This window comes from Pinus tabuliformis, chromosome J (assembly GCF_031772625.1).
Source record: "Pinus tabuliformis cultivar Carrire ecotype Pingquan chromosome J, CPIR1, whole genome shotgun sequence".
Classification (NCBI taxonomy): domain Eukaryota; kingdom Viridiplantae; phylum Streptophyta; class Pinopsida; order Pinales; family Pinaceae; genus Pinus; species Pinus tabuliformis.
In genome coordinates, this window is record NC_142295.1 from 898,650,723 (window position 1) to 898,678,106 (window position 27,384).

General features: G+C 37.4%; 1 protein-coding gene and 2 pseudogenes across 1 annotated transcript in view; all 3 read right to left on the bottom strand.

The window, feature by feature from the left end:
• LOC149229577 (monofunctional isopimaradiene synthase, chloroplastic-like) overlaps positions 1 to 27,384 on the bottom strand; it is a 98,075-nt gene that overhangs the window by 34,199 nt on the left and 36,492 nt on the right. The gene's annotated exons all lie outside the window — the stretch shown is intronic.
• Positions 7,952 to 9,259, bottom strand: LOC149229578 (uncharacterized; annotated as a pseudogene).
• The window catches only part of LOC149229579 (monofunctional isopimaradiene synthase, chloroplastic-like), a 32,557-nt pseudogene continuing 25,033 nt past the window's right edge, over positions 19,861 to 27,384 (bottom strand).

Below are 27,384 nucleotides of genomic sequence, written 5' to 3' on the forward strand. Positions count from 1 at the left end.
TGGTCAATCATGGTCGGATCTCGCATTATGACAAAAATTGTCTACGTATAAAAAGCATGGACAATCATGGTCAACCATGGTCGGCCATGGTTGATGATGGTCAACCATGTATTATAGAATCAAACATGGTCAACCATGGTCAATCGTAGTCAAACATGTTTGAACGTTGCATTGTGACAAAAATTGTCTCGATATGAAAATCAACCATGATTAACCATGGTCGAATGTCGCATTGTGACAAAGATTGTCTGGATATGAAAATTAACCATAGTTAACCATGCTCCAACATGGCATTGTGATAAGTATTGTCTCAATATGAAAATCAACGATGAGCAACCATGGTCCAACGTTGCATTGTGACAAAGATTGTATGGATATTAAAATTAACCATGGTCAACCACAGTCCAACATCGTATTGTGATAAGGATTGTCTCAATATAAATCAACCATGGTCAATCATGTTTATTTTAGTGTTTATAATATTTATCTTAGGTTTTATATACGTTGGGTTTATAATATTAGTCCCTTGGGTTTAATCTTATTCCCTTGGGTTCATAATCCCTTGGGGTTTTAGTATACCTTGGGTTTGTTATTCCCTTGTGTTTATAATATCAATCCATTGGGTTTATAATATTAATCATGGTAAACCATGGTCAATCATAGCCAACCATATTCAACCATGGTCAACCATATGGATATGGAAATTAACCATGGTCCAACATTGTGTTCTCACAAAGATTATCTCGATATGAAAATCAATCATGATCAACCATGGTTAACCATGGTCCAACATTGCATTGTGACAAGGATTGTCTCTATATGGAAATCAACCATGGAAACCATGGTCAACCATGTTTATTTTAGGGTTTATAAAATTTTTGTTAGGGTTTATATACTTGGGTTTATAATTTTTATCTCTTAGGTTTAATATTCCCTTGGGTTTATAATATCAATCCCTTTAGTTTATTGATGTAAGAGTTCATATTCCTACGGTTTAATATTATTCAACAATGGTCAACCATAATCAAGCATGTTCAACCATCGTCCAATGTCACATTGTGACAAGGATTATCTCAATATGAAAATAAACCGTGCTCAACCATGTTTATTCTAGTATTTTTAATATTTATCTTAGGTTTTTTATAGCTTGGGTTTATAATATTAGTCGCTTAGGTTTAATACTATTCCCTTAGGTTCATAATCCCTTGGGGTTTTAGTATTAATCCCTTGGGTTTATTGTTCCTTTGGGTTTATAATATCAATCGTTTGGGTTTATTATTCCTTGGTCAACCATGGTCCAACATCGAATTGTGATAAAGATTGTCTCAATATGTTCAAAATCAATGATGGTCAATCGTGTTTATTTTAGTGTTTATAATATTTATCTTAGGGTTTATATATGTTGGGTTTATAATAATAGTCCCTAGGGTTTAATATTATTCCCTTGGGTTCATAATCCCTTGGGGCTTTAGTATTTATCCCTTGGGTTTATAATATCAATCCATTAGGTTTATAATATTAATCATTGTCAACCATGGTCAATCATAACCAACCATGTTCAACCATGGTCAAACAACGATGGATATGGAAATCAACCATGGTCAACCATGGTCTAACGTTGCGTTCTGACAAATATTGTTTTAATATGAAAATCAGTCATGGTCAAACATGGTTAACCATGGTCCAACGTTACATTGTGACAAGGATTGTCTCTATATGAAAATCAACCATGCTCAACCATGTTTATTTTAGGGTTTATAATATTGATTTTAGGGTTTATATATACTGGTTTTATAATTGTTATCCCTTAGGTTTATTATTCCCTTGGGTTTATAATATAAATCCCTTGGGTTTATTTATCTAAAGGTTCATATTCCTAGGGTTTAATATTATTCAATAATGGTCAACCATGGTCCAATGTTGCATTGTGACAAGGATTGTCTCAATATGAAAATCAATCGTGCTCAACCATGTTTATTTTAGTATTTTTAATATTTATCTTAGGGTTTTATACCTTGAGTTTATAATATTGGTCCCTTAAGTTTAATATTATTCCCTTGGGTTCATAATCCCTGGGGGTTTTAGTATTAATCCCTTGGGTTTATTATTCCTTTGGGTTTATAATATCAATCCCTTGGGTTTATTATTCCCTTAGGTTTATAATATCAATCATGGTCAACCATGGTCAATCATGGGGTTTTAGTATTAATCCATTGGGTTTATTTTTCCCTTAGTTTCATAATATCAATCCCTTGGGTTTATTATTAACTTGATTTTATAATATCAATCATAGTCAACCGTGGACAACCATAACCAACCATGGTAAACCATGGTCATGGCATGGTTGATCATGGTAAACCATGTTTTATAGAATCAAACATGGTCAATCATGGTCAGTCGTGGACAACCATGGTCAATCTTCGATTTTTTGTATTAATCCGAATCGTTTGTTATTCATTTGGGTCAAACATGGTGAATCATAATCAACCATGCTCAAATGTCGCTTTGTGGCAAAGATTGTCTCAATATGAAATTCAACCATGGCCAACCACAGTCAACCATGGTCCAACATCACATTGTGACAAAAAATTAATTATTATTATTATTATTTAATTGAATTATATTCATATTATTATTATTTACCAATATTTAATTAAAAAAATATTATTTATTATTTAACAATAATTAACTAGTTAACTATTATTTATTAATTATTATTATTATTATTATTATTATCCCTGTCCAAAATCATTCAGAGATGCATTGACCTCGGTTGACCAAAAAATATTTCAGCAATGTATAAAGTGGATATTAAGAAAAGTAAATAATTATTTTTAAATTTTTTAAATTTTACTTATTCCCGTTCTGATTGGTGCAGAGATTGAGATCTGAGAGTGGAATCAATAACATTTATTCAGAAAGCAATCGCTAAGGACATGACGGAAAAAAAAGGCATCACTTTCACAGTAATCGAAGTTGCAATGTATTATTATTTTTTAATAATAAACGATGGTGTCTATTGAGATCTGAGAGTGGAGTCAATAACATTTATTCAGAAAGCAATCACTAAGGACATGACGGGAAAAAAAGGCATCACTTTCACAGTAATCGAAGTTGCAATGTATTATTATTTTTTAATAATAAACGATGGTGTCTATTGAGATCTGAGACAGGAGGGTTCCATTGCTTGAGGGAGAGACGAGCTGTCAGGAATCGAAAGCGGAACCTTCTCGACAGTCACGATGCTTCATCACATCAAACGAGTTGAAGTGCTACGTTGAACCTTTTGAACAAAGGCGCTAAACCATCAAACGGCTGTTGTTGGGACAGGAAGAAAAACAAGATTGGGAGTGCCTTTTCTACGCCACAGGGAACTTTGTTTCGGTCAGACTCTAGATTTGGTGAAAGGAAAATGTAAGAATCAAATTTCTGTGCCTGTTTTTGTTGCAGTTTTCCATATTCTTACTTTTCGAGTTTTTCTTGAAGTTTTGGCTAAATATTGGACTGGAATTTCACTTTGGAAAAGCTGTTGGAAAAATTTGGTACAGGATTTTTCGCCCTACCATGAAATTTCATGTTTTAGGGAGTTTTACCTCAGTTTGATTAGATCAGTGTCATTTGGTTCAAATGTGCACAGTATGCTGGTTTCTTTTATGGTTTTTGTTTGAAGATTGAGATTTTCTTCAAATATTTGTTAATAGAGGCAATCTCTGTTTTAAACTTTATCCTTTTAACAAAGGCAATATTTGTTTAAAAATTATTTTTTCCTCCGGCGTTTTATTTGGCACGATTTTGTCAGTACCAAAAGTTTTAAGTACCGATTGTGTCAATACCACGAAATTTAAATTATGCTCGGGCTATGCATTGAGAATCCATAAAATAATCAAAATCTAGCAGATGTGGATCATTTAAATCGCATTTAAAGTCATTTAATTATTTTTCTGTGTAGATTTCAAAGAGTTTTGACTCTTGTACTCGGTTGTTCCCCACAAATTTATCTGTTGGAGTATCTGTCTTTTGAGAGGTCCGAAACAAATGAAAAAGATTCGCCCGACTGTTCCCCGTTTCAGGCCCTTGAAATGGAAAACATAACTTCTATAAAGCTTGAGGAGAGTCCATCCCATGCAGAAATGGAGGCCGATACGACGATTCCAGCCCAAGGGAATAAAGTGGCTTCCATCAGGAAGCAGGTGAGGAGTAAAAAGAGAACTGCTGAAGCTGAGTCTCTCGATTTTCTTCCTAAAGGACGGCAAACAGAGATAAAATACCGAAAATCTAGCGCGACAGCAGGTTCAACCGATAAGCTAAAATATTTTAGGGTTGTGAAAAGCTATATTTTAGGGTTGTGATGCCTTTTTAAGAAAACCTAGCTCATAATGGATTAAAAAATGTCTCATTTTAATTTACACTAATAAAATGGTTGTTTTCTGTAGTATTGTTACGAAGAAGCTACTGGCTATCGATTCCGATCTAAGCGGGAAGTTAAATGGTACCTAGAAACTGGCAAGAAGCCCAAGCCGAAGTCTAGGTTGCTGGGAAGTGTCAAAGATGAAGCATCTTCCACTCAAACGTCAACAAATTCACTTATTTTTAGAACCGCTGATTTAAATTCTCCTCCCCAAAGAGAGGCAGAATTGGAATATGTGAAAGCTCTAACGAAATCAAAACAACAACGTCCTGCTTTAGATATAGTCTCAGATCTAACGAACGTTGGATCTGTTCTTATCAATGTGAGAAATATTCATGTGTTTTCTACAATTTTAAAGAACTTTTTTTTTTTGGCTCCAGCTTATGGCTTGCTACTTCTTACATGTGTAGATGTTGGGTGTCAATATATATATTAGTCTTTAGGATTATCTTGACAAGTTGTTCATGTTTAAAAAAGGATGCTTGTTTAAGAGAATTGAAACTAGGCTAAAAAATGAGTACTTTGCATAGAGAGATATTGAATTTAGTGAACCGACTGGATTTTGGTTATTAATAAAAGCAGTGCAATTTAATTCAAGATTGGGAAATATGAAGTGCACCATGTTTAGGTGAATTTTGTTCTTCTACATTGACATTAGGTTTCTGGGATGATTCTTCACATTTCGGTTTGAGCAGCAATTTTATAATAAATCGTTTTTTACTTTAGCCACTTGATTTCTTATTAGCATAATGCTTTAGCATTTTTTAGCAACACATGATCTATGGTCAATTCTGTGTAAGTACAAAATTATGCATTTGTTTGTAAGTATATATGTGTGATGACTATGAAAGGGAACATAACAAATACCTCCCCAGATATGGATGTTTCGACTCTCTTTTAGGTTGAAACACCCCCATAAGCTAGAGTTAAATTTCTTTATATCTAGTTATGCTCTTGTCTGATCCTGTCTCATTCCTCTTGATATTTGTTTGCTTGGTTGAATGTTGGGCCTCTAACAATTAGTTACTTGCAAGGATTTGAGCACCTTTTTTCTTGGCTAGCAGTGAACTCTAGTTGCGTAAAGAAGTTTCAAGCTGCATTCAGGCATAGCTAGAATTAGTTCTAGATAGGACATGGGACAGGCCTTTGACCTTTGATATGTTATATGTCATGCGCTAGGTTTTACCAGTCCTACTATAATTTTTGGTTCATCCATAAAGACTGGTAATTTATCTCCCCCTATCTCTTTTCTTGTACCCTTGCCAATCTAAACTTCTTGTCTTTTTAGCAGGTTTTGTGTATCTCATAATCTATTATATACGTTTAATAAATTAAGTTATATTACTAAGCCTTTTTCGTCTGATTGATTTCTGTAATGCCCCACTTAAATCTTATCCTACAAATTTTGTTAATATTTACATTATCTGAAAATATTGAGAAATATTAGTCTAATATAAATTTATGATTTCCATTTATTCAAATTCCCCACTTACCTTCTCAAATTGAATATTATGTAGGATATGGTCTCCTTGCATTATTTCAAAATATATGTATTCATTTCACATTCGCCAATGTACCCTCACATTTACTTGGGAGAAGACATAGTCCTCTCCATCTTATCATCAATATATATTTAATCATTTTACATTCTCCAATGTACCCTCACATTTACTAAGGAGAAGACATGGTCCTCTCCATGTAAGTACATTTCACATTCCCCAATGTACCCTCACATTTACTTGGGAGAAGACATAGTCCTCTCCATCTTATCATCAATATATATTTATTCATTTCACATTCCCCAATGTACCCTCACATTTACTAAGGAGAAGACATGGTCCTCTCTATGTAATTACACTTCACATTCCCAAATGTACTTTTTAGATTTACTTGGCAGAAGACATGATCCTTTCCCATTAAATTCTCAATTTTATATTCATGTCACAATTCCAAATGTACTCCTAGCTTACTTGGGAGAAGAGAAGTCAACTAAGGATGGATGAGAAGTTAATGACATTAATGAGAGGTGGTTGAGGAAAGAGGGTATAAAAAGGGAAGGGGGAAGGAAGAAAGGGAGGAGTTGGGGGTCTTGATTAGGATTGTGGGGGTTGGTTGTGATTGTTTGGCCTTGTTATGATTTTGGGAGACCTTGGAAACCTGTGGAGGTTTCTTGGGTTTGAGAGGAGGAAAGTATCATTATCTAGTTTTGCACATTCTTCTTGAGGACACACTATATCTGGTTGGACTTGGGCACGGAGGGCTAGGGAACATGTGGAGGTTTCCTGGGCTAGGAATTTGTTTCCTAGTTGGCTGGGAGGTAAATCCGATTGGATCGGTCAGAAGGAGTGTTCAGCTGGAGCTATAAGACAAAGGTATCATCATCAACCACCAGAACAGGTATTTTTCCATGGACTACTCTTGTTAAGTTGATATCAATGGAATGCTCACCTTAAGTTATGTTGCTTATGATAAAATGATAAGATGTTAAATGTTTAAAGTTATGTAAGAAGGTTAGTAAGCTCATTTTATTACTTTTAAATCAGCAAGAAAATAGATCTTTTAGTGTATAATAGATTGAGGCTCTAATAATAGGAATCAGGTTCTTACACATGGTATCAGAGCTTTGGTTCAAAATCTGGACCCAAATCCCACTAAACCCAAATTCCGTTATAAAAGCTTATAATCCTCCTAAATACTTGTAATATCTATCTATATATATGTTTTAGATTGAAAACAATACATTAACCTCTAAAAAAAAAAAAAAAAACAAAGACTTTAAAAGGTTTGGCTTAACAACGATTTAATCATTCTTATGCCAACAATCAATATGCTACATTTCCATTTTGGAAAGAAAAGATCTCTACGTTGCGTACATTTCCATTTTGGAAAGAACACCACTCACTATTTCCACCAAAAGAACACCTCCCAACCCAAACCCAAAAATAATCAAAACCCCTATCACCTCGATATCTATTAGAGGTTTAATATCTAGGAGATAGTGTGGAAATCGTTTTTATAATACTTTGTCTGTCGCCCGCGGCGGTAGATTGCGATTAAAAGTAACAAGAGACTTCACTGGGTGGGGCTGTTGCTCTTGTTCCTCTCGAGTTAGACTACCCCTGACAATTTGCTTTTACCTTTCAAGCTACTCTCAGTATCTAATGGAGGTTTGATATTCGACGATACTTGATTTGCGCAAATACCTAGTATACATAACAAGATATTATACTCTGTTCCTCGCCCTAGATTGCGATTGAAAGCAAGCGAGACAGTCGGGGGGTGGGGTTGCTGCTGTTGAAGGCGCCTTGGGCTGTATAGTAACAACACAACCACGGAAATCATTGCTAGGGCGTTGGTAAAGTTGCAGAAGCAGCAGGACCACTAACAGGATGAAGCAGAAGCGAAAGGGCCATCAAGATGATGACCCAAAATATTCTGTCCAAACTCCTCAAGAGGACGACACACCTAACGAAAGCGGCCCTTCTTCGGAAAAAGTAGAGAGTAGTGACGAAGAAGGCGGCAATAGCAGCAACAAGGCCCGTAACCGCAGAATTGAACTTGAAAGCCATGAAGCAACGAAGCAGAGGCCTTTCTCCATCAAAGTTCGACAATGCAAAAGTTTAAAGAAGCCGCATGAGTAAAAATACCCCCAGAATGTTATTCTAAAGGTCTGCATCTATCAGAATCAGCGCAATCAATGCTGGAACACGACGGATTTTTCTTTTTCTTCCTGTGAAGCTTTGCAAGTTCTGAATTCATCTTCGCAAACAGCTCCATTTTAACATTCTCTATTCTGGAGTAAATTTCAGAGAAACTCACAGGAGCATCCGCCAGGGCCCGGACGGGGTTAGGGTTAGTATTGGGGTCTGGGTTAGGGGTAGGGCTGGGGCTAGGGCTAGGGCTAGGGCTAGAACAAATTCTTTTAGATATTCGATCAGAAGCCCCAAGGGCCCGTTTTTTACCTTTGTCATGCAACTCAACCCTCACCCTCCGACTGCCAGTTAGCCTATTACTGTCCATATCCATTCCATCATCCAGCAACACATCAGAAGTATCAATGCAAACCTTACCTTTATCGCTGCTCTTCGAGATCATCAAATCGGACCGGTTGTCCCCATCAAAACCCTCGAAGTCCAACGCCTCTGCGACCTCGAATGACTGCCCTTCCGATACGTTCCCGCTGCGCCTCAAGTTCCTCATAATGTCGTCTAATTTTTCGAAAAAGGACCAGTTTACGTGATCCGAACCGCGAACCTCTACCCGTCGCTTCTCCAGCTTGTAACGCCGCTTCAAGCTATCAATCTTCTCCCTGCATTGCTTCATTGTTTTGGGGAGTTTCGAACCCTCGCACTGTAAGTTCACATATTTTACGATTTCTTCCCAGTCTTTAGTTTTAGGTAACCCTTGATGTTGGCACACTTCTCTCCATAACCATCAATCAATCGCGAGACAGTGTCTGGATGCCATTCGGCCCTCGACCCCCAGTTCGCCCTGCGGAATTCGTCATCATCACTGGCCATTTCTGCCAAACCCTGCCCCTTGAATTTTCTTTCAACCCCAAACCGCTTCAGATGCCCGTCAAAGGCGATTTGTGGGATATCAAATTTTTAAGCTTTTCCTGCACAATCAGGTCGATTCCATCCCAAACAATATACAGTCACCTTCTTTCTATCATCTTGTTTCAAACCCTGACTTTTCAAATTTCCTGTCAAAGGTGGCTGGTCACCCTTCAAAGTTTCCGTCAAAGGATGGCCTGTTTCGAATCGAATCCTGAATTTTCCCTGCTCGATCCGTCCCCATGCAATTTTCCGTCAGATTCATCACATTTCCGCCATGATCCGCGCCAGTGTTTTGGAGCTTCGCTCAGTTCCGTCATCGTTTCCCTGCTTGCTCTTAAGCATAAGTGCAAGAGCTGAAATGCAAAATCCAACAGGTAGAAACCGCAAAGCCGTCTCGATCCATTTCTTTTGTGCTGTTGATCCAGAAATTAATTCGATCTCTTCTTCTTTTTTTGCTCCCATCTCAGCACTCATAACTCCATTCTTCGCCATCTTCAGTTAGCTACCCCAAACAAATCCACCCAAGTGGGGCATTACAGTAGCTAGCAAGGACTAGTAAACTAAGCAAGGACTAGCCTTGAAACACAGAGAAGGAAAATAGACCGGTAAACTAATGTCTAATAACACCGAAATTTCAAGTAGCGAGCCATTTAACAACTATTTCCAGCTAGCTATAATGTCTCACAGTTAAAAGATTGTTGCCTGTTTTACATATTTTATAAGCTACTGTTTTTTCTTTTATGTTGCCTTTGTAATAGGAGAGATTGCCGCTGCTTTTGCTTTTTCTGTAGCATTCGTAATGGGAGATATTACAATGTAAGACAGTGACCTGTTATTGATTTTGGTAAAAAAATATCATGTAGAATGAATATAAACCGTAAAATTGCCTTGAAGTCGACCTTCTGATAAAGTGGTCCCAAAGACTGTTGATGTTAAATAATGCTCTCATCCATTCTCCCAGCTGGTTTAATGCTTGCTATTGAGGGCTGACACTGACCTGTCATTTAGTAGCACGGTTAAATCTCTTCACAATTCACAGTTCTGATATTCTTTACAGTGGCATGAATTGTTGTTTCTGATCAGCCATATCACTAAAAGTCAACTGGAATCAATGCATATCTTAAATCCAAGCTAAAGATTGGATACTATTTGTTTACTACTGATATGCTGAGTTGAATTAAAGCAAGACTCTCATGCGTGCTTTGTCATTTCTGTTTCTTTGATGGGGAAATTTTCATGGCAATGAATTTTATTCCTGCTATCAATAACTATCCTAGTGATAGTGGAATGAGATCCTCTTCAATCATGCCTATTGTTAAATATAACTCTAGTCACTATGCAAATTTGATTGCATTGCAATAATTTCTGATGCATGTTTGACTCCGTGACAAATCATTGGTGCCTTCCTTTGTCTCGATTCCTAATGTCGTTGGATCCTTACTTAGCATGGGTCCAATAAATATTAATAAGAAGTTGTCCTTTTCTTCTTGCATGGTGCCTCCCAAATGATCTTCTGGATCAAATTTTACCTGTAGGGTTAGATGCAGAAGGGATGACCCTCCCCAGAAAAAAAAAAAAAAAAAAAACGAGAACACTAGCTTAATTGTCGGTATGTCTATATAGTATAGTTGTATATCCAATATTTACATCTGGCTAGAAACATAAGTTGTTTCAAACTGTTTCCTATCTTGCTATGGTTATCATATCACCAGGGACACGCTAATATCTTTACCTGTGTCTTGCTATATTTCTTTTGTGGGTAGTGACGGTCATAACATTGTCAAATAAAAAGATGGAAATTCCAATTTGACTTCCATTCTTGACCAGCAATATTAGATGAATCAGCAACGGGACCGGTCTCATACTTGTGTGATATGGGGTTTATTCCTACCCTACTACTACCACTATAACAGCGACCATTATAACTGCTGGGTGAACAGGGCCACCCCCAGCAGGTGTTCACAGGTAAACAATAGGGGATTTGAACATAAGACCTTTGTATTCACATTTATTTTACATTTTACAAGCTTGGTAAGTGAACAACTAACAGTGTTTACGAATGAAGAATTCCAAGAGTGAACCTTTTCTTTTGTCTAAGCCATCCTTGACCTTGTTGGTTCAATTAATATTTCATGGGTACCAATTTCTAGTTGTATTGGTATCAACTTAATTTCATCCATAATAGCGCCTTAAGTACGCATGTAGTTGAGATTGTGAGTGATCGAACAATAATCATGCCCTTAAAGTATAACATGAAGAACTACAACCAACAGTTAATATATCTCCCCTATAGATATAATGTGGTTGGAGGGATCTTCTTTAGGTTTACCATTAGTTTTAGGAATGACTAAGGGTAGATTAGTTGGCATATTGGCCAATTTGGATAATTATGGATAGGAACATTAATATTATTTGAGGAGATTCAAACCTGCCATATATGTAGAAGGCACTGGTTGGCATTATAGTATTCAAAGGATGGGGTTGAGGAGATTAGTTCACTATATCATGTTATCAAAGTAGGATCAGACTTTCTAGGTTCAATTCAGTGGACCACTCGAATGCTTGCACACTGGTTGGTTTAATACTCAATTGTAAACTGTCAATTACAGAACCATCATAGTTAAGGTTCTTTCAGGAATATCAAAATTTTGGGTTTATTTCATTGCAATTTGAATCATGTGTGTTTTTAAGTTCCTCAAGTATGATTCTACCCAATAACAAATTTTCATTGAAGGATTTCACAATCTCAATGGATACTTATAGTTAACAATGACAACATCTACACAATGTTCCCTACGTTATGCTGATTTTGAACTAAGAGATTACTGGAACGCTTACATACGTATCATGCATATCACCACTTTTAACTTTCTCATCCTTTCTCCCCAAACCACAATGAAACAATAACAACAACCTCCATGACAAATGCAACGATCGTTCATTGAAGGAGGATATGGATATTTTGTATGGCAAGAGCTATCGAGGTTTACTAATTGACCCTGATGCTGCTCTATTGCAAGCCTGTGCTGATATCCGTGCGCCCTGAGAGAGCTAAAAACATCATACCCAAATAGTTATAAGTGGCCTTTAACAAATCCATTTTGAGATAACAACATCGTAAGCATGTATGCCAAGTATGGCAGTCCAGGAGATGACCGACTATTTTATGATAAAATTCTAGGAAAAATATTAACCCATGGAATGTAATTATGAGAGTTTGCCACAAACCAGCTGAGCGGGCAAACACCTACACTGTAGTACCAAATGTAAAATGAAGGCATATTTCCAATTGACTTTACGTTCCCATTGGTACTAGGATTGTAGTGACATATCAACTTTGCAATAGGGCAAGAAGTTCATTATCATATAGGCATAAATGGGTTCAATTCCAACGTTTTGTGGTGGATGAAATCACTTCTATCCTAAATTTGGATCTGTCGAGGTTCATGCCAAATGTTGAGAAAACATCTAAATTGAGTGTGGTTTAATGCTCTACAATGCTTCTCGGTTATGCACTGAGAAATCATAGATCATATAAGGAGGTATTCGCATTCTTTCATCAGCTGTAGCTGGTGGGTGTGATTCTGGACTCAGTTACAGTGGTAGGTGTGCTCTAAGCTTGTGATCATTTAGAAACTCTAGAAGAAGGTAAATTGATTCATAGTTATGTAACTAGGAAAGGATTTCAGTCAGATGCTTTTGTAAAGGTTGCTCTTATGAATATGTAGCGTGGTGTTTTGGAATGCCATGATCTTTGTGTATGTTGTTGAGGTAATTCTGGATCTTGAAAAATAGAGCGGACTGCGCAAAAGTGCTGGGAGGTTTCCAGGAAGAGTTGCAGCCTCAACAGGAAGAAAAATATTTCTTATATTTTCTGTGAAATAGAAATATTGTAGCAATGGAAGCTGAAATATGGCAAAGGATCCCAAAAGAGTTGTTGCATATGATTTTAGCGAGGCTGCCCATTAGGGTTCTTGGCAAAATGAGGACTGTGTGCAAACAGTGGAAACATCTACTGTCTTCCCGTGATGCCTTCGAAGGACTTGTTCCAATTTGGTCGCTGTACTCCACCCCTGGGTTTTTTATTCAGATCCATTGGAATCCAAAAGATGACGTGGATTCTTGGGTTATAGAAGAACGCAGTTCAGACATGTACAAAGTTCCTTTGCTCAATCACGTCGTTGTGAATACTTGCAAGGGCATCTTCTGTTGTCATAGAAAAGGGGATATGTTGGATCTTTCCATAGGCATTCCCAGTACCAGGAATTGGGTACAGCTGCCTCGTCCTCCAATACCTGCTTTCATTTTCAATGGATTGGCTTTCGATTGTTCCACAAGGCATTGCACTCTCCTGCTGGGCAGATATTCTAGTAGCAGGAGAAGAATTGTGATGTGTATTTATGATTCAGAATCCAACGCCTGGACTCAAGTTTCCACGATGGTCCCGGACCATATTCGGCCTACTGGAAAGGGTATCTTCTGTAATGGCAAGTTTTACTGGGTGTCTCTGCCTCCCAATCCCCCGAATCCCATCCCTAATCTCATGGTAGCCTTCAATATTGCCGACGGGCTGTGGACAGAAATCCCGTTGCCATAGAGATGCAAAAGGATTAGTCCTGAAAATTTAGGGGATTACAATGGGCAAGTGGTGCTAGTGGAGCACAAGGGCCATGACTCTGTTCGCATATGGAAGTTGAATGAAGCAGAAGTAGGGTGTGATGTAAAAAAAAAAGAACCGTTTGGCAAAATGCAGCATTCCATTATTGGATTCAGTAGTAGTTAATAGCAGTGGGTTGGTAATGGTAATGGATCGGAAAATCAATATATCGATATATAACTGGAATGGGAAATTGATAGTCTGGTGATTGAGATTCCCTGGGCCTCGCATGTCTCAACGACCAATTCGAGTATCGATATCAGCCTTCGAATCTAACAACTTATGGTGGCCTCAACCATGATTTATATACTGATCCATTATTTAGGAAATTTTAGATGGTTGTGTTTTATTTCTCCTAGTTCTTTTTTTTAAATTTCGATGATAATTGAAGTGCTGGGTTTATGAATATATTCTTTCTTTTTATCATATATTACCGGCGTAACATTTTTCATTTACTCAAACTATGGATCCTGAAACTTTATTGACAATTAAATTAGAATTGTGGAAGTTAGTTTCTAAACTTGCAGAGCTGTTTTATCTATATATGTAAAAGAGAAGTAAAAGGTATGAATAGAGAAGAAGATTATTCATCGTTATATGCAAAAAAGAAGTAAAAGGTATGAATGGAGAAGAAGATTTGGAGGCTTTTTGGTGTTTATTTTGTAGTTTTGAGATGGCTAGTAGTGTACCATAGCTTGATGGGAAAATGGTATCTGGTGCATCAAGATGAAGACTCTTTTCTACTTGTAAGAAATATATGAGATATCCAAGTGTGAAGATGATGATAATGACTTTGTGAGTTTTGCTATATTTTTTTTTAATCTGATTCTATTTATTTTGAGAATGTAGTAAAAGAAAGAAAATGGTGTGATGACATGGATGAAGAAATCCAAACAATTGAGAAAAATGAGACGTGAGAGATAGTAAATCTTCTAGCAGAAAAAGGAGTTATTAGTGTGAGGTGAGTTTATAAACCCAGGAATGATGTATAATGCATAATTGAAAGGCACAAAGCACAACTTGTAGTCAAGGGTACAAACGACAATATGGAAGAGAATATAATCAAACCTTTGCTCTTGTACAAAGAATGGAAACCTTTATAGTTGTCATGGCAATAGTAGCTCAATACAAATGATAAGTCCATCAGATGGATGTAAAATCAACTTTTCCCAATGACGTATAAGTTAAGAAAAGCATTGTGTGGGTTCAAGCAGTTGCCAAATGCTTGGTATAGCTGCATTGACTCGTAACTATTGAGCAATGGTTTTAGTAAAAGTAGTAGGAAGCCAAACAATTTACATCAAAGTTAGCAATGAAGGTGAAATTATAATTATTTGCTTGTATATAGATGATTTTATTTTTACAGGAAATAATCTATCCATAGAAGAATCTAGATTAGCAGTCGAGAAAGAATTTGTAATAACAAAAATGGGCTTATTGAGATATTTTTTTGGTATTAAAGTCAAACAAACAAATGAAAGTATCTTTATATCTCGAACCAAGTATGCAGGGGTTATCTTGAAAAGATTTAGGAAGTTGAATAGCAAGCTAACGCCAACAACAGCGACAAGAGATCTGAAGCTAAGCAAAGATAATTGCAGTAGCAATATAGATCCAACATTTTATAGAAGTTTGGTTTGAAGTCTTATGTATGTGACAACAACAAGAATTGATAACATGTATGCAGTCAGTCTAATCTCTACGGCTATGGAGACTCCAATGTAAGCACACTTTCAAGCAAGAAAGATATTTTTAAGGTAGGTGAATGGCACCAAAAACCATGGAAGAATCTTGTATATTGTAGTACATAACTTTGAGTTAATTGGATACATTTATTGTGATTGGAGAGAAAACATAGGTGATGGAAAGAGCATATTTATTGTGTTCCAAATTTGGGTCAGGAAGCATCTCACGGGTTTCAAAGAAACAAGCCATTGCGTCATTTTCCACAAAAGATGTGGAGCATGTGGCAACAAACATAACAGCTTGTCAAGCTATATAATTAAGAAAGATAATATAAGATTTCATGAACAACAAAAGGGAAGAATAATATTTTGTAATAATCAAGTGTTTCATAGATGCAGCAAACACAGCCATCAGATACCATTTCACAAGAGAATTCATTGGAAAAGGAGAAATAGATTTGGAATTTTGCAAGTTAGAGGAGCAAGTTGCAAAGAAGTCCACAAAAGCAAATTCGAAGGAGAATTTTGAACAGCGAAGAAATGATCTGAGACTGATCGATTTCAACAAACACTTGAATGACAGCACAACTATCACTTCAGTCTTGCAATCCTAGAGCTTCTTCACAGCAGCATCTCAGAGGATTATTATTATAAATGACTTGTACATGCCTACACAACAACTGGGTTGCAGCTTCTCTTTCCTTTCACTCATCTACCATGAATATGCTATTTTGATATATAGTTTATAAGCTTACAATGCTGCTTCATCTTTATATGCAGAAGAGAAGTAGGGGAATCAGTTGATAGATTTGATATTAATGATAGAAATGGTTGATGTATGGACTACATGTATGACTCACTTAGTGATGGACTATCTAGTGCGTAACTATTCAGAATTACTTTGGTTCATATATAGCTCAAGTGGATATGATTTATTTAAATGAATGACTTAGCGAGAATTCTTGGATTGACACATGGATACTAGACTTAGTAATGTGATGATTATATGTCTTGTTGTTATATAAATGCACGAATGAGAGGCTAACCCGCAGGGCAAAAGAACTATGTGATAGCCAAGAGGGAAGGATGAGACCTCTCATGAGGAAGGTATGATGTACATTATTTTACTTCATTGGTATCTACTTGATATGCACTCTTATGACACGAGGAAAAAAAAATAAAAATGCAAATGACAGGTGGCAAGACGACCTGACTGGATTATTCGATGACAAGTCCAACCAGCTCTGTAGTGTGGTCCGTGCTCTGAAGGAGGGGTGGAGGTGTTTCCCACCGTGTATCCTCCGAAACCTGGAATCGTGGGGAGGACAGCTGAACGCTCCCCCTAGACGTGTGATGACGATTGCCAGATGCCTGCTGGGGAAAGTTCGGTCGAGGTATTCGACGCTTCCACCATGTCGGTTTTATCAGTGGTTAGTATGGCCGTTGCCACTGATAGAGCAGCAGAGGATGGATAGGGTGGGAACGGAAGTAGGCCAGGGTGGATAGGAAGATATAGATCAGTTGGAGATTCTTGATGGGAAGTAATGTCATTGTCTGACTTATCGAATTTTAATGCTATAACTCTCTCTGGTTTGCTATGCTTTCAAACTCATTGTATCTTTTCATTCTAACTTCGGGACGAAGTTTTCTGAAGGAGGGGTGTATGTAATGCCCCACTTAAATCTTATCCTACAAATTTTGTTAATATTTACATTATCTGAAAATATTGAGAAATATTGGTCTAATATAAATTTATGATTTCCATTTATTCAAATTCCCCACTTACCTTCTCAAATTGAATATTATGTAGGATATGGTCTCCTTCCATTATTTCAAAATATATGTATTCATTTCACATTCCCCAATGTACCCTCACATTTACTTGGGAGAAGACATAGTCCTCTCCATCTTATCATCAATATATATTTATTCATTTCACATTCTCCAATGTACCCTCACATTTACTAAGGAGAAGACATGGTCCTCTCCATGTAAGTACATTTCACATTCCCCAATGTACCCTCACATTTACTTGGGAGAAGACATAGTCCTCTCCATCTTATCATCAATATATATTTATTCATTTCACATTCCCCAATGTACCCTCACATTTACTAAGGAGAAGACATGGTCCTCTCTATGTAATTACACTTCACATTCCCAAATGTACTTTTCAGATTTACTTGGGAGAAGACATGATCATTTCCCATTAAATTCTCAATTTTATATTCATGTCACAATTCCAAATGTACTCCTAGCTTACTTGGGAGAAGAGAAGTCAACTAAGGATGGATGAGAAGTTAATGACATTAATGAGAGGTGGTTGAGGAAAGAGGGTATAAAAAGGGAAGGGGGAAGGAAGAAAGGGAGGAGTTGGGGGTCTTGATTAGGATTGTGGGGGTTGGTTGTGATTGTTTGGCCTTGTTATGATTTTGGGAGACCTTGGAAACCTGTGGAGGTTTCTTGGGTTTGAGAGGAGGAAAGTATCATTATCTAGTTTTGCACATTCTTCTTGAGGACACACTATATCTGGTTGGACTTCGGCACGGAGGGCTAGGGAACCTGTGGAGGTTTCTTGGGCTAGGAATTTGTTTCCTAGTTGGCTGGGAGGTAAATCCGGTTGGGTCAGTCAGAAGGAGCGTTCAGCTGGAGCTATAAGACAAAGGTATCATCATCAACCACCGGAACAGGTATTTTTCCATGGACTACTCTTGTTAAGTTGATATCAATAGAATGCTCACCTTAAGTTATGTTGCTTATGATAAAATGATAAGATGTTAAATGTTTAAAGTTATGTAAGAAGGTTAGTAAGCTCATTTTATTACTTTTAAATCAGCAGGAAAATTGATCTTTTAGTGTATAATAGATTGAGGCTCTAATAATAGGAATCAGGTTCTTACAATTTCCAACTTTTTTCACATAAGTAACTAATAGACTAAACTGTAACAAGCTTGTAATGATTTTGCTTGTTCGTAATGTATCTGGTGGGTAGTTGAAGTCACCAACAAAAAAGGGACGACTGACAGACGAATCCGGCCATCATGCACTCGTGGACAAGTATTGGTAGAGCAATCTTCCTGTGATTGTGTTTGCCTCTAAAAGGAGAATTAATGGAATAGAATGCATCTGGCGTATTTTTTTTATGTCACTTTTCAAAAAACTATCTAGCATATGATGTATTTGTGCAATTGTAATATTGTATAAAATATAAATTGATGAGAGGTAGTATATATATTTTTTTGTTTGCAGTTTTAGTTGACAAAATTCCAATCCAAGATAACATTGAGACTTTTAAGTTTAAGTAGTAATCTTATCCACCTCACACAATTATCTTCTTGTTATTGTTGGCTATTTTTTAGCTATTATAAACATGATTGATGTGTGGTAAATTTCTAAGTAATGAACAACATTTTTTTTCACATTTCAAAATTCAATAATGCGGCCTTGTTATAAAATAAAATAAAATAAAATATTTTTATTTTTTCTAAAAAAAAATAGTAAAATTTATTTATTTTTTAATAAAATAAGTAACTATTTATTTCATTTAATAAAAAAATGAGTAATAAATTATTATTATTTTTATTATATATTTATCGATTGTTCTGTCATAGATAGAAATGAAACCTTATGAGTATATCAACCACATTTACCAAAATAATTATTGTTATTAAGAGTATTATTGTTAATTAGTATTACTAATATTATTATCAATTAATATTAATATTAATATTATAATAATAATATTATTATTGGTTATTTTTATTATTAATTAATATTACTATTATTATTATTATTATTATAATAATATTAATATAATAATTATAAATATATAAATATATAATAATATAGTCATTATTATTTATATAGTTATTAATATTTATTATTTATATAGTTATTAATATTCATAAATAGTTGATTTTTAAGAAAATATACATAATAATTATTAATGTAGTTTATATATGTTTATCAACTTATATCAACTATATTAAAAAATGTGATTGTATATATGCTTCACATATCTCTATCCACATATATCAACCATATTAATAAATATTTACCAATATAATTATAGTTGTGCTAATATATACCCCTAATAAACTTTTTGATCTTTCAACCGGTTACTTTTCCATTTACCTATAGCATTAGACATAAAGCAAATAGACTGCTACATCCATAATATAGGGATTTTGATAGGGATTTTGTAAAATGAATCTGGTTCTCTATATTAATTTTTGCTTTTAAAATCTGTATATCAATGGTCAGCTCTAGATTGCAATCATTAAAATGATTGGTCACCTAATTATTTATAAATAACCTTTTTCCATAACAATTCTCATTTTGATCTTCGGCAATGATTGATAAACAATTTGTCTTTAACATAAAATGAAATTTAATTTGCCTTAACGAATGGGGAAAACAAAAACACGTTGGCAACCATGAATTTCATCGCCGGCTTGAGAAAGAGAAAAAAAAGAAAAGAAATTTGCTATAACAGCCGCTGATCAGCAAGCGCATGCGTTACTACACCGTGAACAGAACATCACGCACCTTGATTGGAATAATTTATCCTACACAACTGGTTCGAACAGGATAATTTAATTAATTTCCGTATTTTGTTATAACAGCCGCTGATCAACAAGCGCATGAGACTAATTCGAATAATTTATCCTACGCAACTGGTTCGAACAAGATCTTTTTGACATGTTCTTTAATTTCCGTATTTTGTGAAAGTGTTAAACCGTCCTCTTCCACGTAAAACAACTACATTGATCTCGCACTGTCAAAAACCATTCTCCTACAATTGTCCGGCACGTCTTTTGTGTTCAGGAATTCACATTTCAAATCTGCGAGGGCGTTTTCCATGAGACTATAAATATGTTCGAGAGCTTCTTCCTCTGAAAATTCGGGATGGTCTTTCATGAACATTGTATGGCAGAAGCCACCTCTCCTCGACCTCTCTCCGCCTGCACATAATTAGCAACCGTTCAAATAAATTACAAGCGCCTAGGGACAGAGACCCTACATTGGATTAGAAGAGATTAAGTAGTCTGCCTGGTAACTTTTGGTATCGTTTACCAAACGCCCTGTCAAGCACATGAGATATACCAATTTGGATCGATAACCAACTTGGGAGAGTATGTGGTTTGTAAGAACCTCTCCAGTGAAAAGAACACCAATCAGAACGACAGTTGCCAGTGCTATTGACACATTAGCGGTCTCTATGTATTCATCGAAGGATGGCACATATTCAGCTTCACACCATTCTGCTTCTTTCGTGTATGCTTCAAGCTAGATCTCCCACTGCCATATATTATATGACCCATAAATCCATAATCAGTATTTAATTGTATCTTTGCAGAAAATAAAAAACTTGTGTAACATCAAAATTATAAACATAGTACCTACTAAGCGCTGAGTGTAGCCTAGGACGTCACGTCTGTTGGAATTACTACACACCTACATGCGGACTCTTAGTTAGAGCATGCGACTACATGCAACTACTACACATCTACATGCGGACTCTTAGTTAGAGCATGGGACTGTGTGCAAGATTCTTTTTGCATGATTTACTCCTTGATTTGCTCCTTCTTTAACTCCGCAACTGGCTAGTTATCTCCGGAACTTGTTGTAGGTGTTGAGTCTTCTCATTGATCACCACTATGGTGCATTACCTTGGGATCTTCACCCAGTAAGCCTATATCATGAGCATTGTAACCTATTTTCTAATGAATCATTCTTTTCTTCTTTCGATTTTCTTTTAGTGTTTTTGCTCTGCAAAGCTGTGTGTTCAACCTTTACTAGCTAGATTCATCTGTGCAGGTTTTCTAAGACATTTACCCACAGGTTGCTAGATAAAAGGCGCACCAGTACTTTATTTTGCAGGTATTACAGCTTGGAGATCAAAGATTAACAGAAAAATGGAGTTTCCCAAAGCATTGATCCTAACACCGTACAACTATCATGAATGGAAGGACCAAATGGCTCGATACCTTCGTCATAAAGGCTTGTACAGGATTACAATGGCTACAGAAGTAGAACCCACTTCAACCATAGAGAAATCCAAGTACCTCAACCGTATGGATGAGGCCCACAGATCCATATGCATGTGCATCTCTCCAGAGTTGCAGTTTCATCTATCTGCCTGCAATACTCCCAATGAGATTTGGAAAAAGGTTGAAGATCTCTACGGGAAACAAGATGAGATGAAAGGACATCTGCTCGATGTGGAGCTGTTGTCATTGGATCCACGGAACTATGACAGAATTCAAGACTTCTTCACCAAATATAATGATCTATTGCTGCAATTCAAGGGTTGTGGAATTGACAAATCCAAGGAGGAGAGTCGCCAAGTTCTCTCTATTATGTCAAAGCTCGGACCAGAATACTCCGTCTTTGTGTCTACATTTCATTCAGTAAGGCTCGCAACAGGGAAATCCTATAGTATGTCTTCTCTCAAAGAATTTATGGAGTCCCTTATTTTTGAGCAAGATAAACTCATTGGCATGGGGAAAATCAAACCTCCAAAAGTGCATGCACTTGTTGTGCATGATGGCAACCACAATAAAAATCACAAATCTAATTCAAATCAGAAAAATCAGCAGCAAAAAGACAAGGGAAAAGCACATTCCCATCCAAAGAAGGAAGGGTACACCAAGCTCTTCAATGACTCCTCTAGATCGAGAAATGAGAAAGGGAAGAAAGGAAATAGATGCACCTACTATCAAAGAGAATTGCATCCAGAATCCTCTTGCATGAAGAAACAAATTGACCAAATGGCAAAAATCCTTTAGAAGCACAACCTTGGGGACCATATCCCTCAGGGCGCCAAGAAGAAAACTGAGGATCCACCACACGGGAAAGGTAACAATTTTCATGCTTTAGTTGCAATTAATTCTTCTCCTGATGCATGGATTATAGATTCTGGTGCATCACATCATATGGCTGCTACAAAGGAAGTCTATTCCTCTTTGGATGCATGCAAAGGACCTCCCATCCTCATGGAAGATAACTCACCTATTGAGGTCACCGGAAAAGGTAGAGTGTAACTTTTACACGGAAGCTTTGAAGATGTGCTTCATGTTCCAAAACTTTCGGTAAACCTGCTTTCAGTTTATCAGATCACTCATTCCGGCACAAGAAAGAGAGTGGAATTCACTCTAGATGCAGTTAACATATATGATCTACATAACAGCTCCAAAATTGCAACTAGTGAGGTAAACAATGGAGCCAGACTGTATACATTTTCTGAATTTATTGAATCTGAATCCTCCTTATTGCTTACACATGTTGATGATAATAGTAGGCTTTGGCACGAGAGGTTTGGTCACCTAAATTACAAGTATATGCAGCAGCTAAGCAAGAATGAGATGGTGGAATGCTTGCCAAATATCAGTTTCTCCAAAGGAGTTTGTGAAGGGTGTGTCCTTGGCAAACATCCCAGAGAAAAGTTTGACACCGGCAAGACTCACAGAGCATCCTCTCCTCTAGATCTGATCCATAGTGATCTCATGGGGCCTTTTCCTCATCCTTCCATCAATAAAGCAAGGTATGTGCTTACATTTATTGATGATTTCTCACAGTATACTTGGGTGTATCTTCTCAGGGCCAAATCTAAATTTTTTGCGCACTTTGAAGATTTCAAAGCACTAGTTGAGACACAGTTAGAGAGAAAGATCAAAGCCCTCCATAGAGACAATGGGGGGGAATATGTTAACAAAGCACTTCAGAACCTTTGCCTTTAGTCCGGCATACAGTTGCAGTACACAATTCCATACACTCCGCAGCAGAACGGAGTTGCTGAGAGAAAGAACCGATCTCTCAAAGAGATGGCTTCCTGCATGCTGCATGTTAAGTCATTGCCTCATAAGCTATGGGCCGAAGCACTTAATTGTGCTAAATACATCCATAACAGATCTCTCATAGGTCTGTCAAGGATCAGACCCCCTTTGAGGCTTGGAGCAGCACTAAACCGGAGGTCACCCACTTCCGTGTTTTCAGCTCCAGAGCATGGGCCAGGATCCCCTCTGAAAAGAGGAAATCTCTTGATCCATAGAGCATTGAGTGCATCTTTGTTGGATACCCTGATGGTGTGAAGGGATACCGACTCCTGATTCCCTCTACAGACAAGCTCATCATTGAGCGAAGTGTCAAATTTGAGGAAAGTCTCTCGCATGCACCTCAATCGCCGCATGCAGACACCTTTTATCTACCTCATGTCCGAGATGATGACTCAGTACACTCAGATGCAAATACAGAGCATGCAGATGCCGAGGTAGAGCATGCAGATGCAGAGACAGAGTCTTCAGATACAAATCTAGTGCATGCAAATGATGATCCACATCAAAGTCCAGATCGGGCTTCCAGCAGTGAATCATATTCCCCTGTCATAAATCAGAGAACAAGGAGCTTACATGAGATATATGCACAAGACCACCCAGTTGCTAGAAATGGTCTTGTGGGGGATAATTCTAATCTGTAGAGGACTAGCTCAGAGTTTATTGAGCCTCCTCTTGTCCTCACTGCCACTGAACCATCGCCATCCTGGCATTGTCATTTGGTTCAATCTTCTGTTCAACAGTCTTATGCTGAGGCTCCTGGGCATCCATCTTGGGAGTCTGCCATGGAGGTGGAGTATAACTCCCTCCTCGATCTGGTCCCCCTTCCTTTAGGAAGGAAACTTGTCCGATGCAAATGGGTCTACAGGAGCAAGAGTGCTACAAATGGGAAAATCACAAGATAGAAAGAAATGCTAGTAGCCAAAGGCTTCCAACAAGTGCATGGCATTGATTATGACGAGACCTTTGCTCCAGTAACAAACATGGATTCCATACGCCTTACACTTGCCATTGCGGTTGCCCAGGGGTGGGAAGTACATCAGATGGATGTGAAGAATGCCTTTCTTCACGGAGACCTATCTGAGGAGATCTACATGGAGTAGCCACATGGTTTCATTCAGAATTCATCTTTGGTCTGCAGACTGAAGAAATCTCTCTATGGCCTTAAGCAGGCCCCGAGAACTTGGTACGCGAAGATGGATTATTTTCTCTTATCACAAAACTTTGAAAGATGTAAGTCTGATCCAAATGTTTACATGCTTAGGACACATGATTCTCTTCTTATCTTAGTTTTTTATGTAGATGATCTCCTAATCACTGGCAGCTCGACTTCAGCCATTGCTACAGTCAAGAGGGCCTTGCATGATAGGTTCCTGATGACGGACATGGGTCCATTACACTTCTTTCTTGGTCTTGAGATTAGCCAGGATGCCACGGACATCAAACTCTCTCAGGCTAAGTATGCACGGGATCTCCTCGAGAGATTTCACATGACTGACTGCAAGCTAGCACTGACTCCTTTTTTGTCTGGGGTCCGCCTTGAGGATGGAGGTGTCACTCCATTAGTTGACAACACTCTCTACCGACAGCTAGTGGGGAGCTTATTGTACCTCACCCACTCCAGACCAGATCTCTCATATGCAGTAGGGGCAGTTTCCAGATACATGCAGGAGCCGCATGAGCTACACTAGAATGTTGCCAAGCGCATCCTCTGATATGTGTAGGGCACCATCACCTTCGGGATTCACTATGCAGCAGGCACTGCATTGAATCTCCTTGGCTTCACAGATTCTGATTGGGCGGGAGACAACATTAATCACAAGTCCACCTCCGGATATTCACTCAGTCTAGGATCTGGCCCTATCTGTTGGTCGAGAAAGAAGCAGGTTGCTATTGCTCTCTCTTCAGTTGAGGCCGAGTACAGAGGAGTAGTCAACATCACCATTCAGCCTCTGTGGCTACAGCACTTCCTCACTGAGTTGGGCGTCCAATTCCACTAGCCCATTGTCATCCGGTGTGACAACCAGAGCACTCTCAATTTTGCAGGGATCCAGTACAGCGGCAGCGGACGAAGCACATAGAGATCCATATGCACTACATCAGAGACTTAGTACATGATCTGGTCATTGATTTGCAGTTCTATCCCTCAGTAGAACAGACTGCAGACATCTTCACCAAGACATTCACTGAGCAGAAGTTTCGCTCTCTGTGTGATTGTCTTGGAGTGAAGGACACAGTTGCTTAGCAACTGTCTTTTCTTTTGATTACATTGAATTTTGAGGGGGGGTTTTTCCCACGAGGTTTTCCCTCTTTCCTCAATTTTAGAACAAGTTGCACTGTATTTTGGGTGACCTTTGGCTTTAGTTGCCAGGGCCCATTTTCTATTTTTCCCCATAGTGGTGTTCAGGGGGGTGTTGGAACTATTACACACCTACATGCGAACTCTTAGTTAGAGCATGTGACTACATGCAACTACTACACATCTACATGCAGACTCTTAGTTAGAGCATGGGACTGCATGCAAGATTCCTTTTGCATGATTTACTCTTTGATTTGCTCCTTCTTTAACTCTGCCACTGGCTAGTTATCTCTGGAACTTGTTGTAGGTGTGGAGTCTTCTCATTGATCACCACTATGGTGCATTACTTTGGGATATTCACCCAGTAATGCTATATCATGAGCATTGTAACCTATTTTCTAATGAATCATTCTTTTCTTCTTTCAATTTTCTTTTAGTGTTTTTGCTCTGCAAAGCTGTGTGTTCAACCTTTACTAACTAGATTCATCTGTGCAGGTTTTCTAACACATTTACAACGCCCCTGTCTCTTGCAGCCTTCTTCCACTATTTCATTTACCAGATTGTACAGACCCAGGAAGCATATTTTAATGTGTTCTGGCATTTGGTCTAACAGAGAGTGAGCCCATCTATAACAAAGACGAAGAATAGGCATGAATACATAGTTCAGCAGCCACAATAATTGCAGAAACTTTCATCATTTTTAGATCAAAAGATATTTAATATATTAAATCTCCACCTTTTAATTGCTTCTTTGAACAACCTGATGTCTTCTATAGATCCATGAGCGTCATATAGGTCGTCTAAAATGATAGCGCAGGCGGTAGATTTGGTAAAAGTGGCTCTGCACGAAGCTAGCTTTGGTTCAAACATAGAAGAGGAGATTGAGAAAAATATTTCAACCACGCGATCGCGTGTGAAATTGAGCTCTGCGAAGCCTGATGATTTCCACCACCTTTAAACAATGTGAGGTACACTAGCTTAGCTTATACTTACATGAATGAAACATTCAATTAAACAATACTTGGCTTAAATGATTGAAACATCGAATTAAACAATACTAGCACCTTCGAAGCTCGCGGAACTCCTTTTGGTGTATAGACTACACATTATTGAAGTCCAATTTGGCTAGTTCCAAATATTTGTTGTTGTTAATATATGGCATCGTGCTCCCCTCAATTATACATTAAAATACAAATGGTTTACTATTTAGCATGCTGAAACCAATATTGGGTTCAACGACATTATATTGGAAACAAATATTATAAATTTTACAATCTTACCTATACATGGTTTTCCCAAGCCAACTATCGTTTGTCCCGTAATGTTCAATGTAGCTTCTAGCCTCCAGCCTTGGCAGACTCTGAAGCCATGGATATTGTTGGGAATTTCTGATAATTATAGAATAGAATGAATAGAGAATAATGCTTTGTTTCTTAACACAGAGGAACAAAAAAAATTGTTTCCAGAGGACATAGTTTCACACACACAAAAGATTTCTATTCATTAATAAAACTAACTGTTACAAAATTCTCTCACGGAAGCTGCAAATCAAAAACAAACATCAAAGTCCTCTGCCTCTGCACTGCTGTGCATTACCCAGAAAAATACTCTGTCTCTGCACTGAGAAAAATTACTCTGTCTCAGCTTGCAAGTTTCTTTTACACTGTTGTGTGTAAATTTTTTACATTACATATGCGCTGCTGCGTATTCCCCTTTTTTGCATTACATTACATCCTCAAAAAAAAATTCGCACGCTGCTGTGCTACATTGCATTTCAACAAAAAACAAAAACAGAACATAACATTTTTTGTTTTGACTTGTGCCATAACAAACATCCGTGAATTAAAACAAAAACAATAGAATTAAGTTCTACCTACATTTACCAACCACGGTAAATTCATATTAAATATTCATTAATTACTTCACATGGGTTTTGCTCCA